Genomic DNA, 17,607 nt, shown 5'->3' with positions numbered 1-17,607 from the left:
GAAGAAGGGTCCAGACTCGAAACGTCAGCTTTCCTGCTCCTCTGATGCTGCTTGGCCTGCTGGGTTCATCCAGCTCTACACCTTGTTTTGTAAGAATAAAAGATGAACCTTGTAAAAGCAGAGGAAATGTGGAAAATTGTAAGCCACGCTAATGAAATATTCCAGCTTAGGTGAGAACAGAACATGGTGCCTGAAAATGAAGCCGGGGATAGGAAATGAATAAGACCGGATCAAAAACTTGACCAAAAATCAGACTTAAATGCAAGCATAGCCTCAGCATATATAGATTCTCAAGGCAACACTTTTTTTTCCAGGTCATGAGCAGACTCACAGGAGGCGTTGTTAAATAAAAGGTGTTCAGCCAGTCAAAGGAGATTGTTGGTGGATCAGATGTACAGATGCCAGTTCTATTTAAACCCTTTATGAAGATTATCAAAGATTCAACATGGCTGACAATAAGCTCTGATTGTATTAACATGTGCATTAATTCATCCATAATTTCCTTGAGATTCAGTCTGTATTTCTGTCACCAGGTAATTAATCAACAAGCCATAAGAGTTAAGGTGTTTATGATTCTGTCATTCCTATGGTATACATGTAGGGAAGTGTGCCTGCATTTACCTTATTAAACTCCTTCCTGCACTGAAGGCAGTTTGTGAATGGTGAAGGCTGTACTTAATGCCTCAGCCAATGTCCCTTCATAAAACTTGCACAACGCTCTTCCTGTCTCAGCTCTGGAACAATTCTTCTTTTGGACCTTATTTTTCCTGGAAAGACATCCAATAAAGCAACAATTAATATGGGAACCTTTCCCACTGATAGCCCCCATACCACAGCAGCCCTATCTAATGCTGCAACATTGTCACATTACTTCAATGTTCTGTTGCTGACTATCAAAAATGTACTGATTTAATCAAGCTCAACATTTTAAATAATGCAGCACCTTGAACCCCTCTCCCCAACCTTCCAAGCACTCAAGCAGAGATTTTACTACTCTCATTCTGCTGTACACTGAAACACAAACAAATTAGGAATAGAAAAAAGGAATCCAAAACCACAAAAGCCAAAAATAAGGTTATATGGATCAGGTCTGAATTGTTCAAGAATAGCAGGAGAAAATGAGCCTGCGGCTGTACTAGATTGCACCAGTAGTGTTGATGTTGACAGTTGAACAGTTGATTTTCAAGGTTCTTGCTTTTGTAGTCTGATTGAAGTTCCTTTGACCTGATTACATATTTAATTGCCTTATAGCACTTGGAGTGATAAAAAAGACTTTCTTTACCTAGAATCCAGGGGTGCTAGTTGGCTATTCTCAATATTTAACTTTCACAGCATAGTAGACACACTTTTGTCCACAGCAGCATAATAATAATGTGCATGATGGCAGTTTATTTTCACTCCTTTTTTTTGTATATTCCTGGAAGGCGAATCTACAAAAATATCTATAACAAATAGTTCCCTGCTGAGAGGAAACTCAAATAGTCAGCTTCCTCATTAGGTCACTTGCTCCGTTTGAAATTTCTTAGATGCCTTCAGATGTTACATTCCATCAAACTCACAGAATATTTGCAAGCAAGCCAGCCATTGAACTTACACCTATTTTGTCTCTATTGTGTTCTCCTAGTTTTAAAAAAATCTCTACAAGAAAGTTAAGGTAAGAAATGACTACAGTAATTTGAGTTTCCAATCTGTTAACAAAACATGCCGCACAATTGAATTCAACATTTTGGTTAATTTTTGAGGTTTTGTAAGACTGTCTTTACCATTTGATACATTTGTACCCCATGACACCTTTATTCCTCTGCAAGCTTGGAGTGCTTTAGTTTTCCTACCAAAACTTTTATCTATACATGCCCTAGGATTACAAAATAATCTCAATGCACTTTTTTGAAGTATTTAAATTTTCATGTCCCACACAAGGCATTCATTTTCTCCTCTATTTCCATGTCAGCTGTGCATTATATATGATTCAATATGGACATGACAGGCTGAATTTTATCAAACATGAGCTAAATCTCAATATCAATGTTTCATGGAGGGTTTCTCTCCTTGAGCTTGAGCAAGTCAGTTTACCCAATTCTCTGCTGCTCACCTCATTACGTCTGTACCATACCTCTGGAGCACTAATCTTGAGCTATCTTGCATTCACCAGCAGTGGAAGCACTTGCCACTGGCAGAAGCTCTGGGATTTCTGCCTCTGGCACCATATCTAAAGCTGAACTGTGCACCAGGTCAAACGCTGAAGGCAATGCATAGCCCTCCACAGTACTTGCAATGGAAGAGAAATGAAAAAGAAAAACTTCTGAGAGCACATAGGTGGTTTTGGTGACACTTCACTGGAAGCAGAATCTCACCTTTGCAAAAGTATTGCTACTTTCAAACATTACATGTGTGACCAACTATCAATCATTGTAAATGTAGCTGCAAGAATTGAGCTACAGGAGCTACCCGTCCTTAGCACCATACCATGTTCGAACCCTGTCGGAAAGGGTCCTACTCATTCCCAAATGCATAGTGTAGTACAGCATCTTGCCATTGCTCAATGTGGCGTGACACATGATGCAAAGTCTTTAAACAGTGAAAATGTTTGCCTTGCCTGTTGTTACTCAAAAGAAAAAGCAAACAAAACAATTTCATTTGCTTCAGGGATTGCTCATTTTTCGAACAACTACAAATTGACATTGAATGGATGGTCACGTTAACCGACTCACATTTATTAGAAGTGGATAGCAATTAAGTTTTGTCTAGCTTGTTGTGACTAAGCTGCAGTCCTCCATTATGCTGAAGGTGATATTCTTCCTGCTCAATGCCCTCATCTTCATCCTCAGAAGACCACTGCCACTGTACCAGCTCTCCAGTGACCATCACGTCCTCTCTTTACCTGCTCCAGATATGCAGGGCACAGCATGCAAGGATAATGCTGAAAACTCTAACTCAAAGTGTACTGCAAGGTCCCTCTAGACTGATCCCGGTATCAGAACTTTACCTTCAGAAAATTTACCATCAGCTTCACAATGGCCATGATGGAAGAATGGGCTCCTGCCTCAGTGAGGGGGTTATGTAACTGAGCCATCAGGTAGCTCTAATTTCCCATCCTTGTAAGACATCCAGGCCTTGAAACAAAGTAGAAACTGGAGATGTAGGCAAGTTCCAGGGTCGCTGGTACAGACTTCTACGATGTGGCACCGATGATCATCACAGATGATTTGTACATTGATGGCATCTGCTGTGTAAGGATATAGCATTTTCAATGCACCATCTGTAGCCTATAGCACCCTGCTCTTGGATGATGTTAGCTGTGCTGGCAAAGACTACTACCCAGGCTGCAGCACTGACCTGCCCACAGGGAAACAAGGTGAAGTGCTGAGATCTAACACAAATTGTACCAGTAAAAGCCTTGTGTTTGAAAAATATGTTGGTTGAGAATAGACAGATCCTGCACAGATCTCCAGTGGATTCTTAGAAGCAACGAGTTGCATGGGAGCTGAGCCACACATATCATCTTGAATGCCACTGGAATTGGATGGCTACCCATCCCTTCGGGTCACAGTTCTGCTCAAGCAGATGAGCCAGTTCTATGACTGTGTCCTGAGACATCCTCAGTGTGTGGTGGCAATTTACCTCATATTTGGAGGAAATGGCACTGAGGATGATAAATTCTGGGCCTTGTGAGCCTCCCCTCCATCCTGAGGGGACCTTCTGCTGTGCCATCTTCACATTTGGCAGTTTGGCAGCCACTGGAGGTTCCTGATTGTCCTGGACTCACCAGCAAATTTCTTCGTCCTTAACTGCTGTGTCTTCAATACACCAAGGACACAATGATGATAATCCCTGCTGTGGCTGGATCCATTGGTCGCAGTTTTAATGAGCCTACATGGGGGAGATAAGAAACAGAACAAGTCTTTAGTAAAGTCAGCAGTCAGCATTTACATCACACACAAATTATAGTTTAGCATAGTCCTCCACACAGTGGAACATGGAGTACACAGACAAGGAGGGCCATGGAATGCAACTATCTGGATTTTTGACACAGTGGACCTTATTTTGGTGCATGCAGCACAAGCCATGTTGCATAACTACAGTAGAAGATCGTGGTAGCCTTATGGAAACTTTGCATCCCCCGCCCCAGACAGTCACCCAAGAAAGGCAGAAATGCACATGAAAGCTTGTTGTTAAATACTTACAAAGTGAGAGGAAATAAGGTCCGCGGCCTTGTGGAACCTATGACAGACGGGATTGCCTTTGAGAATTCTGGTTCGCTGGTGGCAATTTCAAGGTCGCCTGTGAATATTTCTGCCTTACAGAGGAGACTATGATCAAACCATAATTAGCAATGACATGGTCAACGTTGCTTGTGGCCAGGATTTGTGTTCAACATTGTTAATCATTGCATGTTTTGCAGTGTATTGAATTCTACGATATGTTAAACCTGTACTGTGGAAGTGCCTGATTAATGCAATTGTTGCTTGAAGGCACTCCTATCACTTACAAATCCAGCTGCATTCTCAGACAGCAAAATAATCATTGCACCTCCCAATCTGGGGTGGTGGTTACTGGTTTTCATTTGTAATTTGGATGAGGATGAAAGGCAACATTTATTGCACTTTGCACAGTAAAACACAGGCTCAATTTGCTAATCTAGGGGAGTCCATCACCAAATTTACATGTTCCTTTTTGCTTTGCACTCCCTGTTGAACCCATTAATTCTGAGCTTCCTCACATTCCCATCCAAAACCTTTTCAGTCTTTACCTCCCAATATGTCCCCCTGACCCCAAGGCTAACCATCATGATACACTTTTCCCTGATCAAAGCCAGTGTGGTGGTGACTATTAATTAACAACCTCAGTAATTCATACCCTCAAATACACTATCATTCCCTATCCTTATATATAGTGTTGCCTTCTTTTAGAATTATTGGCCACGCTGCATCCCAGCATCTAATCCCCACAATAGAATTCCTCAACTTTCCAGCTACAGCAGTGGCCCTGGGAAGCTACTTGGACTCGGCCCAGCACAAGGACCGTCCATGATCCACCCTAATGAGTGATTGGAAAGACAGCCAAAACTGAATGAATGAATGACTAATGACTGTGCGGCTCCTTGACTGACTTAACCCCCATTCCCAGGCTGGTTGCTCTGCACCTGCAGGGCTGATCGTAGCATACTCCCTAGACTGTAATGGCATGAAACTCCTGACGCTGATTGCCACAAGCAGTCGAATGAGATCAGAAGCTGCCCTTGACGGACTGGCAACTGGCCCCCTCGACCTGTATGAATACTACTCTCTTTAGACTTTTCGATGTAGCCATATGGTCAAAGTAGACAATGTAAGCTGCTGGCACATGCTGTAGGTGTGAGATTGACGTAGCAAGTGTCATTCAGCAGCATGTTGAGCCCCTTGACTGATCACTGCTGCTCATCAAGTGCTGGGCTTTGTATCTGTGCTAAAAAGCAAGACAAAGCAGAGATACTGTGAACATCCATATAGGTGCACAATGACTGAGCACTAAAAGTACAAGCTAAGAGCTCTGAGATGCATCCCGCTCCAATTCATTAGAGAGGTGCCAGCCATTTCTGCGTACAAAGTGGTCTGGAGGCAGCAAGGTGACAGTGTGCTCCAAACTACGGTGGTCAAGCGATTGCCTATATTCTAAGATGGAGACAAACTGTGATTATGTGGTAGCAATGGTGCTTTTCAAATGCCAAGCTCTGTGGATCAAGGAGGCAGGCAATCACTGCCCATGCAGTTGGCCAAGATGGAGGCCTGGACAGCAAGCAGCAGGCTGGGGCTGCCAGGTACCTGCTCAAACTTGACTGTCAGGAATTATTACTGTTTTGTTTCTCTATATCACATGTGAAAACAACAAACTGCATATATATGAGGCAAGAACAGGTAATTATAACATGTAAATACATGCAAACAAGCCTCTCGCTAGTAAGATTCTGGTCTCGCCATTAAAACCAGACATTTTCTTCTCAACATCAAGAATTTCATTCTTCCAATCTCGTCATATTTTTCCAAATGACTCGTTGTCACCCATTTCATTCAAGGGTTGGAAAAATTCTACCCAATTAATCTGTTGGTATCATTATGTTCATTGGTATTAAAGATTAATAACAGTGGTTTCAAACGGTAAAGTAGTCCTGTACAGGCCTTCAGGAATATCTCCAATGGTTTTGTGGATTTAACAGCATTTTGTGTAAGGAAGCTGTCATTTCCACACAAATGTTTATTTCACTCAAGATCCTAAATCGTCTCTGAGTCAGGCAACTGTGCCAAATGGGCTTGACTGCAAAACAAAATGAATAATTCCAATCCCGAATACTCTATGACTACAGAAATCATTTATGAAAAATTGTCAGGAAAATTATATCCAGTTTTGTGCAAACTTGGTAAAGTAAAAGCCTAGTTATACAAGAAAATGCTCAACTATTTTTTGAAATCAAACCAAAAATCCACTGTTCTCTTTTTACAAATTCTATTGGTTACTTTGGAAACTGACAAAATAACAAATAAAGGTTGAATTTTCCGACATATTCCCGAAACAGTAAACAATCACAACATAGAAAATATCCTGAATGCAGCCGACCTATCACTTTGGAAATAGTACTTTCTCTACCTGCAAATAGGGAAAACACAAGATTAGCATTTCACCCCTGCAGCAGACTCTCCCAACCTGTACTGCATAAATGCATATATTAGGACTCATTTTAGATTTCAATTTTGTACTTTGATGAAGGAAGTAACAAAAAAATCAATCATACAGATGAAAACAACAAACTTTTAATTGTTCTATATGAATATGGCACAGAAAATGATTTCTTCCTCATTCATTTTTTTCTACATACAACTAAACATCATTGCAGCACTACAACAATGGAAAGCCAGATCAACAATTTAAAGTTCAAAATAACTACAAGCTTTGAAAACACCACAGATGTTTACAGTACACAGATCAAAGGCATTCAATTTCTCAATTTCTGTTCCTTCTTGTTGCTGGAAAAAAGTAAATACAAATCCGTAACCGTACACTCTCCTCATAGTTCTGTATATTTCTCTGTTCTAAATATTTATCTACTTTTCCCTTTAAGATTTCTCAATTCTTCACTGTGGAAAAGTCTTTTTCTCCCCACTTGCTTAATGACTAGTTTGCTTGTTTTATTCTTTCATAGGAATGTGAACATTGTGGGAGCAGCCAGATTTATAACCCATTCCTAACTCTCATTGAAAAGGTGAGGGTGAGCCATGTAGGTACAGCTGAAGTGTTGTTAGGAATGTTAGATGACTATCGCTGATCAATACAGTAATAGCAAAAAGTGTTTCAGTATTCAGCAATGGATCATGGGATCAGGTCTGTTTTGGTGAAATTTCTATTTCTATATTATCAGAGAAAGAAAATGTGACATTAGAAAATGTGATATTTCAATACTGATATGTATGTTTATTAAATTTTGTGAAGACTGATATTTCACTTCATTACATTCCCAGTTTCAAAAGATCACAAAGTGGTTCATGGACCAATTACTATTTATTTAATCTTTAATGCGACAAAAAGTCCAAGTTGCTTTACAGAGCATTTAATAACAAACTGTGACAGCAAATCACCTAACAAGATGTAAGAGAAGATGGTCAAAGGAGGTAGGATTGTAATCACTGTGGAGAAAAAAAGTGGTTGACAGGTTTAGGGAAAGCATTCCAGAGCTCAAAGCCAGGCAGCTAAAGGCAAAACCACCAATGAAGGAGATGGTTTAAAATGCTCAAGAAGCCAGAAATAGAAGAGCACAGACATCTCGGAAAGTCTGTAGTATTTCATGAAATTTGTGTTTCTTTCAACTTCTATTCAAGGTTAAAAGGGGCTGGTTAGCTCAGTCAGTTGGATGGCTGGTCAGAGCCAAACCAACAACGTGGGTTCAATTCCTACACTGGCTGAGGCTACTATGAAGATTCTGCCTACTCAACCCGAGTCATTGCCTGAGGCATAGTGACCCTCAGGTTAAACTCACTACCATTCATCTCTCTCTAATGAAAGAGCAGTAGCCCCATAGTTCACTGGGCCTATGGCAACTTTATTCAAGATAGGAATGTCAGATAGATTCCATGGAATAAACAACATAAAATTGTGCTATTTCCTGACCAAATTCATTTTCAAATGGAGAGCTCCTTCTGTGAATTCATGCCCAGCATTTTGACACTCAATGCACAGAAACAAGTCACATAATTGTGCAGCTTCCAGTATCTGACTATATCTGGTGATCCAAATCTACATGGCACCCAAAATAAACATGGAGAAGCATTTAATGAAATATATTAATACTTGACATCATCCATATAACCTACACAGTTTCATCATGACTTAAAAACACTATCACAAGGAAAAGTGTACCCCTGCGGTATCATAAGAGCAAAGATGTTTTCAATCGGGGAAACAATATTAATAAGAATTATTAAAAATCATGTGGTAAAGATGCTGGCTGCAGCCAAAATAAACTGAATATAAATGGGACAGGGTTTTCACACACATTATGAAACATCGCCTGGTATATGTTACAATTTCAGACATTTTTTAAGAAGCCGAGTTAAAATGCTGCTTTGAAATCATAACCCTTAAAGCCTACGTATCACATAGGGCATGCATTGAACAAATAAAATAAAAACAGAGAGTGTAAAATGTTCAAAAAGAACATCTGTCCTCAAGTGACCTGTACACTTCAAACCTTGCTGAAAAGATAGGATCGGAACAGGGTATATGTGTAGTGTTTGTCGAGGATAAGTGATACTGCACTTGAAGTGTCATGCAAGTTCAGCCTTTATTTCACAACTTCCAGAAGTTGGTCAACATGGGAATCAAAACCCAACGACTTCATAATGAAGAAATGAAAGTTTGTAAAAGTCTGTAAAAGAAAATCTTTACTTAGAGTACAACCACTATAAGTTATCTTTGTTTGCTCCCTGCATGCTTTTGTATTATGTGTGAACAGCCAACATTGACCTCATATTGATTTTCAAATATAACCTGCTTTTAACTACAATCTTAAAACAAAATTTTTTCAGCATGTCTGCACTGTAGCTCTATCATTTATGTAATGGCATTACTTTAGCAGCAGTAAAACAATATTGAAATAAAGCCATAAAAATGGAAGAAAATTATTACCATGCTGATTGTCAAATAGATCTAATTTTGAATCACACTAGTGACTGACAATTAACAACTTCATATCTTTAAGAGTGCCAAATCCGTTCACTTTTACTGGCCGTGTGAAAAACAAAGATTGAACTGGTTAAATAAGGATGCCTTTCAATAAGTTCATTCACTACTGTAGCGACCAGAGTTGATTGTAACCCTGGAGATGTTCATGTTTGAATTATCCAGGGAGTGAAAAGAAAAGAGCCAACTTACAAAAATGAGAAAACAATACAATAAGTACTGAACAAGAAACAAAGCTCATTTGTGCCGATTGTAGGTGCGCTTAGAGTTCAAAATTTGTATCTACATACATTCATCCTGTTGGAGAACAGATTGTGATATTGTATTGTGACACGCTGCAAGTCCCTTTGTACACTGTTATCCACAGCCACAATATCTGTGCTGGCATGTTAGCATCGTGATCTTCAATTATAGCACTTGAGTGTGTGTCGCTTGTGTTGCAATGGAAGCTGCGGCATTGTTCCTCCAATAGGTGCTCCTCGAATAGAGTGGCTCCATTCAGCACAAACCTGTTGTCACCTCTTGGAAGACTGCATTTGTCCTCCACCATCATGTTGCAACCACTGGCTGACCATGACATCAGAGCTCTAAGACCACGAAAGGGTAGGGAAAATGAGGCATTAAATTAATGCACGATTGATTTGTTGATTTTTGTGCGCAATATGACATGGATTGTACTTGTAAAGTTGGCTGAGAATATTTATTTTGTTGTGGCTTTTATATTTGTACTTTGGTCAAATGGATGTGTGAGATTAGTAACAAGGAAGGTAACGTCATACAACATGGTTAGTTTAAGTGTGTAAATGGAATTGATCTCCTCTTCCATACAGGAAAGCAACGCCTGCAAGCTGTATGCAAAGCCCCATGATGAGTTGGTGCTGGCATGCTCCATACTCCTGAACAATGACCGGGGGCTTTCTGGTAGCCTGCCAAATTCAACAACATTCCAGTCCATTTTAGTCCTCACCTGAACCCACTCATATTTATGAGAGACCATGACATCCAGTGAACTTTTATCTATGCTATCCGTGTATCTGCCCCGGTTGTAGTCCACTCACGCTCACTATTTCATGATGTGCAGATCCCGCCAGTATAATATTCTTACACTGTGCATCTGACATGGAGACCAAATGTGAAGCTGAATGACAATGTGTCTACATCATCACTGGTTTCTTGTTGTTTTTTCTTTAGCTGTCCATATCGCATTTGTTGGGTAACTAAATGGAACTTTGATATCGGAGCAGTCACTCTAACCTCATCTCAGCACCCGAGCACTTTCCTCCATGTTTGGACTAATACTGGAACTATGGGAGGAAACTGAGATGGATTACTCACTTAGCATTTCTAGCTCAAGACGGTTGAAAATGCCTCCGCCTTGTCATTTGCACTCATGCTGGACTGCCCCCTCATTGAGATTGGGGATATTAATGGAACTGTTCCTCTAGTTTGTTGTTCAACTGTCCGCCATGATTTAAAACTAGATCTGGCAGCACTGCAGAGATTAGATTTAATCCATCCATTTGAAATCATTTGTATGAATTTATCACGTTCTGCTCCTGCTGATTTAGCATACTGTAATTTAACCAGCTCGACACCTCTTAGACACGCCTGGGCTGCTCTTGACATGTCCTCTTTTCATAGAACAAGGGTCGATCTTTGACTAAACGGCAATATTGAGGGAAGTGGTCACTCGTCAGTGTTTACTACTGTCTTTCAGGGTAGGAAATCTACCATCCTAACCTCATGGGTCCTATATGTGATGTCAAATCAAAAGTAATTTGGTTGACTCTTAACTGCCCTCTGGGAAATTAGGAGTAGGTGATAAATTCTGGTCTCGCTGGTAAAAACCTACATCCCACAAATGAGTAAGATAAAAATAAGTTTTTCCTTCTTTTTGGCTCCCTCATCACACGTCACAGATCAAGTTTTGCAGCTCTGTCATGTAGGACTCAGCATTGGAGTGGTACTCCAGAGTCACTGTTGTTAAGGGACACTCAAGTCCTTTATCCAGAGTATGTGCTGTAACTTTGCCACCATTAGTGCTTCTTCCAAATGGTGTTAAACTTGAAGGACTGTCGATTCATTTATTGAGAGGGAGCAGTAGGCAGTTATCAGCAGGTGGTTTCCTTGTCCATGTGTAACCTGATACCATGAGACTTCATGGGATCTGCAGTCAATGTTAAGTACTGCCAGGACAACTCTTTCCTGACTGTATACCCTGTGCTACTGTGTCTGTTAGGTCTATCCTGCCAGTGCGATAAGTCATATATAGAAATGATGACAATGGTCTCTGGGATCATGTTGCACAGTTCTGTGAGTATGACTATAGCACCCATTCTTGACTAGTCTGAGGGACAGCTCTGCCAATTTTGCACAAGACCCAAGGTGTTGGTATGGGGGCTCCACAGGATTGATAGGGCTATGGCACTTGTGAGCAAGAAAGGAAACTGAGAGGTTTTTACAACCAGGGTGTAGAATCTCCTCAAAAACATGCAGAATTCAAACTGAGATGCAGCTTTAAATGACATACAGAACATGAAATAGGGATTAGATATTACCAATGGGATTAATGGACAGAAGCAAAGAGATAGACAGAAGTAGTCTAAAAATTATAAACTCAAGATTAATTTTTTTTTAGCAGGAAATAAAACCACGCTGCTAAGTTAACTTTTCAGGATCGGAGAGGCTACTTAGACTAATTACTATTTCACATTTTGTTAAAAGTAACTCACTAATTACAAAAACAATAGCACCATTTTTTCAGCTTTCTGTTGTATGGAACCAGTAGGCACACATAGCAAGTTGACGTTATTGATATTATTTCAATGTCAAATCTGTTTACAAGGGCTGCAAAAATTAATCTTATGCAGCAGTAGAGCCTTTCTGATAACAACTTTAATGTTTGCTTATTTAACTCCTTATGTTTGCACTTCAGAAATTGCCAGATTTATACCACAGTAACACCGATCACAGAGAGCCTCACTGGTTTTTGTTTATTTTTAAGTTCTTTCATGGGAGGTTGGAATCACCAGCGGGGCCAGCATTTGTTGCCCATCCTTAACTTTCTTGGTGATGGCAGTGATGAACTTCTTTCTTGAATCATTGCAATCTTAAAACATACAGGGACACCCACAGTGCCATTAGGAGATAAGTTCAGGATTTTGAATCAGTGGGAGTGAAGTAAGAGTGATCTAGTTCCAAGTCAGGCTGGAGTTAACTTGAAGGAGAACCTGTATGTGGTGGCGTTACCATGCAGTTGATGCCTTTGACTTGTGGGATGATTGAGGTAATAGGTTTGGAAGGTGGTACTGAAGAAGCCTTAGTGGGTTACTGTCACTGTGCATGGGAGATGGGGAAACTTGTGAATGCTGAAGATGGTAACTGGGGTGCCAATGAAGTGGGTCACATTGTCCTGGATTGTGCAAAGCTTTCTGATGCTGTTGGTGCTGTAATCACCCACACAAGCAGAGAAAATTCCATCAGATTCCTGAGTTTTGCCTTGTAGATGATGGACTGGCATTGAGAGGGTAAATCAGGAGGTGATTTTCTCATTCCAGAATTCGGAGCATCAGTAGCCGCAGTATTTATATGGCTGGTCCGGTTCTGTTCAATGGTATCCCCAAAAAAAACTAATTGTGATGGATTCAGTAACAGTGATGTCACTGAACTTCAAGGAATAACAGTTAGATCCTCTTTTGCTAGAGATATTCATTGCCTGGCACTTGAAGCCTGAGTGTTACTTGCCACCCATCAGCCTAGGACAATATGTTGTCCTGCTCTTGCTGTATTTGGATTTGGATAGTTTCAGTATATAAGGGATCAAGAATGGTGCTGAACATTATGCAAGTATCAGTGAACATCCTCAAATCTGACCTTAGATATTTGTCAATGACCTATTCGGGAATGCTATAGCACACCTCTGGAGCAGGTGGGACTTGAACCCAGACCTCTTGGTCCAAAGGTACGGACACTACTTCTGCACCACAAGAGCCCAAATTTCTGACCTTATAGTGGAGGGATGATCATACAGTCAGAGAGTCATAGAGTCATATAGCACGGAAACAGACCCTTTGGTCCAACCAGTCCACGTTGAACATAATCCCAAACTAAACTAGGCCGACCTGTCTGCTCCTGGCCCATATCCTCCAAACCTTTCCTATTCATGTACTCATCCAAAAATCTTTTAAATTCACCACTTCCTCAAGAAGTTCATTCCACACTCGAACCACACTGTGTAAAAAATTTGCCTCTTATGTATTTTTAAATCTCTCTGCTCTCACCTTAAAAATATGTTCCCTAGTCTTGAAATCCTCCAACCTAGGGAAAAAAATAACTAACTATCATTAACGCGAGCTATACCACTCACTATTTTAAAAACTTCTATCAGGTGACCTCTCAACCTCCTGTATTCCAGTGAAAAAAGTCCCAGCCTATCCAGCCTTTCTTTATAATTCAAACCTTCCATGACTGGCAACATCCTGGTAAGTCTCTTCTGAACTATCTCCAGCTTGATAATATCCTTCGTATAAACTGGGCGACCAGAACAGAATACAGTATTCTAGAAGAGGCCTCACCAATGTCCTGTACAACTTCAATAATGACTTCCCAACTTCAATAGTCAAAGAACTAAGCAATAAAGGCAAGCGCGCCAAACACCTTTTGAACCATCCTGTCTATTTGTGATACAAACTTCAAAGAATTAAGTACCTGCACCCCTAGGTCCCTCTGTCCTATAAACACTACCCAAAGCTCTACCATTAATTGTAGAAGCCCTACCCTTTTTTATTGTACCAAAATGCAATACCTCGCACTTATCCAGATTGATCTCCATCTGCTATTTTTCTGCCCACTGACCCATTTGTTCAAGATCCCTTTGTAACCTTAAAAAAAAAACTTTCTTTAATGTCTACTATGCCACCAATTTTGGTGTCATCCACAAACTTACTAACCATGCCTTCTATATTCTCATCCAAATCATTTATGTAAATGACAAAAAGAGGATCAGAACTGATCCCTGTGGAACACCGCTGGTGACAGGCCTCCCACCTGAAAAGCAACCCTCCACCATTACTCTCTGTCTCCTGCCATTAAGCCAATTATGTATCCAATTGGCAAGCTCACCCCGAATCCCACATGACCTAAATTTACTATTTACTAATTTTACTAATTAGTCTACAGTGTGGAACCTTGTCGAAGGCTTTACTAAAATCCAAATAAGCAACGTCAACTGCTCTGCCCTCAATCTTTTTAGTAACTTACTCAAAAATCTCAATCAAGTTTGTGAGCCATGATTTTCCTCACACAAAACCATGCTGACTATCCCTAATCAATTTTTGCCTCTCTAAGTTTCCATAAATCCTATCTTTTATAATCACCTCCAACAATTTACCTGCAAGCCTAAGACACAAGTGCTGTGCATTTATTAATTCGTGACTTAAGTAACAGATTAAGGAGCCATTTATCCAAGTTTGCTGATGGCATAAAGATACATGCAGCAAATCGGGTACATAGAGGAACGCAAGGTTACTGAGAAACTGATAGATTAAATGAGTAGCTAAAATCATCAGATGAATTCTAACATAGTTTGTGTGTGAGGTTGTCCTTTTTGGTCCAAAATAGGATAGCTTTTTTTTAATAAATTGTGAAATGTTATGAACAGTGGAGATTTAAAGGGTTTTAGGGTCCATGAAAACAGATTACTAAAATATAGCAGTCATGTACAAAAAAATGATCACAAAGGCAAATAGCTGTAGTAGGCTGGAATATAAGGGGGAGGAAGTTTTTTTTTTCCAGCTATATAAAGCCTGGTTAGACCACATCTAGAACACTGTGTATATTTCTGAATGCCAAACCTTAGAAAGGAAACATTGGTCGCCAAAGGCATGCAATGCAGACTCAACAAAATGTTCCCACACTGCACAGTTTTAAACGGAGGAACGATTACAAAAGCTAGGCTCACACTCCCTGGAACACAGAATGTGAAGAGGTAACTGGATTGCAGCTTTAACGATTCTGAAAGGAACTGATAGTGGAAAAACTTTATATTTATCTACACTGATGGGGCCATCTAAGACACAGAGACTTAATCTTAAAATCAGAGCCTGGCCATGCCGGAGTGAAGTTAAGAAATACTTTGCTACGCAAAGAGTTGTCACAGAGTAAAGTTTTCTCCCCCAACGAACATGAGTTACTAGTTCAATTGAATCAGACATTGATAAGATATTTGTCAGCTTAGGATCATGGGAATATAGAATGAAGATTGGTGGATGGAGATCAGCAATGATTTTCTTGAATGGCAGCACAGGCAAGAAGCTGACTGACCTACTGCTGTTCTCGGCCCCCTCCTTTTTTCTCCTTCCTTGCTCCAACACCACACTACTGTCCTCTACGTCTTGTTCTCCCTGCCCTCTTTCCTTTTACTTCTTAATTCTCCACTCATTCTTTTGTTGCTTTATCCCCTTTCTCATATTTTCCATCACTGGATCTTCCTTCAAATCCATGTCACTGCTATTCAGTCCTCCTTTCTCCATTCCACCCACCCCTCCCTTTCCTCATTCCTCTAGTCACTCTCAAACTCCTTTCCTTCTTCATCTTCCTTTGTTTTGTGCTTATATCCAGGACTGGCATACCTGTCTTTCCCTTATCCTGCTTCCCATTACCACTCCTCTCTCCCCCTTTCTCTCATGTTTCCATCTCTCCTCTCTTTACCTCTCACTTTATTCCCCATTCTCATATGGAAGGGCTGAAATCTTTCTGTGGTCCCTTTGGAATTTTATTGTTTCACAAAGTTACTGAAACTATCTTGTAAAATGCATTCAGTAGGCAAATAAGTAAAAATGCCTTGAGGCACCAGGAGAACAGTGGATCAGTACCCACACTGAGATACCATTTAGACAACTGAATTGTGCCTATAGCATGAGCATTAGTGAAATATTGGTCAGAGTCCTCATGACTGCTGGTCATGTGGGGTCATCCTGGTGCTTGGTTCATTTGCATATTCATCTCTTAAAGCAGTAACAAAATATCCCCTTTATTATCACTCATTTGCCCCCTACCCCAATAAAAATTACATGCATTAAGAGTGAAAATACTCAAGCATTAGGTTGTTACAAAACTGGAACAAGAATTGAAAAATGGACAAGTTTGAGATTCTTAGATTTTTATGATATATAGGTAGTTTGAGAATCATTTGGATCACATGGAGGGATAATCTTCTAGAGATCTGATCTTCACACTGGTTGTTCCAGGGTTGTACATGTGTTGGTCTTTTGTGTGTTGTAAAGATCATTGGTTGATGTTATGATGGTCTTCCACATCTCCACTATCCAAGCATATGATTCTGTGTTCTGTACAGAGTTGCAGTTTCCCAAATGGGATTTTGTTCCTCCACAATGTTGCTCATTATGGTTTCACAACATCAAGGATCACTGCACACTTTGGATATCTCTGCGGGTAATCAAGCTCCTTGGGTAGGACATGTGACTCTTAACCTTCTGTTCTACATGTAGATTAAGCAGTTCCACACCTACAAATCATCATGTACCACCTTCATTCTCCCTTGTTTTCAAGAGGTTTGTTCTGTTTTTCTGAGAATTTAGACAGTTGATGGTTAGGCAGTGTTGTCAAAATTTATCTTTCTCACATAGTCTTTGCTGATGGTGAGCCCATATCCAAAGGTGAAGCTGTTGGGTGTAGCATGGCAATATGAAAACCCTGTTTTGTCAAGTTATTCTTCATGATAAGTGCTTCAATGGTACAAACTATTTGCTCAGCGACAGAATCGGATCTGAGATAATTTGGCGAGGCTGTTACGTGGTTTATTTCCATTTGGCACATTCCCTTAAAAGATCTCCCTGTATATTGTAGCCCCTTATCAGATAGGATCTCTTCAGGTATACCAAATAGACTGAATATTGCACTCATTATGTTTGCTATGGGGACACTTGAAGTGCCCTTTAGCTCTCTGACAATTGACAATTTGGAAAAGAGTTAGTGACTTGGAGAAAATTGCTATCATGTATGGCAAATAAATCTGTTGTGATTTTGGATCTAGGAATTGACATAATTTTGAGAATGTAGCTGTTCTTTTTATTGCTGCTAGTAGGGACTCTGTGTAAGCCTCACACATCATTACTATGTTCTCAATGTATTCGTTGACCCCTAGCCGATAGAGTTTCTTGTGCCAGATATCTTGTTTGCTTGATGCCCAGAAGTCCCTGACATAGCTGTGATAAGTTCTGGTGAAAAGCTTCAGGGACAAATACTTTCAGAGATAGTAGGAACTGCAGATGCTGGAGAATCTGAGATAACAAGGTGTAGAGCTGGATGAACAGAGCAGGCCAAGCAGCATCAGAGGAGCAGGAAAGCTGACGTTTCGGGTCTAGACCCTTCTTCAGAAAT

The 17,607-nt window shown here is 40.3% G+C and overlaps 1 protein-coding gene across 6 annotated transcripts in view; it reads right to left on the bottom strand.

Annotated features, from left to right (window-relative positions):
• foxp2 (forkhead box P2) overlaps positions 1-17,607 on the bottom strand; it is a 746,195-nt gene that overhangs the window by 634,492 nt on the left and 94,096 nt on the right. For 4 of the 6 annotated variants that reach the window (XM_048607717.1, XM_048607716.1, XM_048607724.1 and 1 more), the window contains one exon: positions 622-767. The gene's annotated coding sequence lies outside the window, so the exon portion shown is untranslated. Of the gene's footprint in view, positions 1-621; positions 768-3,621; positions 3,708-3,766; positions 3,870-17,607 lie in introns of those variants that run through there. The other 2 variants (XM_048607718.1, XM_048607719.1) reach the window with 2 other exon arrangements.

Source organism: Rhincodon typus, chromosome 18, assembly GCF_021869965.1.
Source record: "Rhincodon typus isolate 14 chromosome 18, sRhiTyp1.1, whole genome shotgun sequence".
NCBI classification, from domain to species: domain Eukaryota; kingdom Metazoa; phylum Chordata; class Chondrichthyes; order Orectolobiformes; family Rhincodontidae; genus Rhincodon; species Rhincodon typus.
This window is presented reverse-complemented; position numbering and strand designations above follow the sequence as displayed.